This window comes from Artemia franciscana, unplaced genomic scaffold (assembly GCF_032884065.1).
Source record: "Artemia franciscana unplaced genomic scaffold, ASM3288406v1 Scaffold_3766, whole genome shotgun sequence".
NCBI lineage: Eukaryota > Metazoa > Arthropoda > Branchiopoda > Anostraca > Artemiidae > Artemia > Artemia franciscana.
Window position 1 is genome coordinate 14,557 of NW_027064344.1, and position 444 is coordinate 15,000.

The window sequence follows — 444 nt, forward strand, 5'->3', positions numbered from 1 at the left end:
ACCTCTTTAGGAGCACTTTAGTGGTGCTGAAATTCCTTAAGGCGGTCCCAAGGAGACCTGGCATTGCCCTAAGGCACTGGGAATGCTTCGGGGAAACTAGGACCACTCTAGGGGAACTCCTGGTGCCGGTGAATTGAATGGTGCCGGGACCCACTACAATCCCCTAAAGTGGTCAAAGGGGAACCTGGAATGATCCTAGGGCCCTGGGGTCGCATTTGGGAAAATTAGGATCACTCTAGGGGAATCCTAAGGAAGTCCTGGGGAACTCAAAAAGGTCCTAGATATTGGCTACCTTTGAGGCATGTTAGTCCTAGTCCTGGTGCTAGGGGAAACTAGGACCAGTCCTAGTCCTAGTTTCCCTAGTCTTAGTCCTAATGGCACCTAGGACCACTCTAGGGATTAAATGGTGCCGGGACCCACTACAATCCCCTAAAGTGGTCAAAG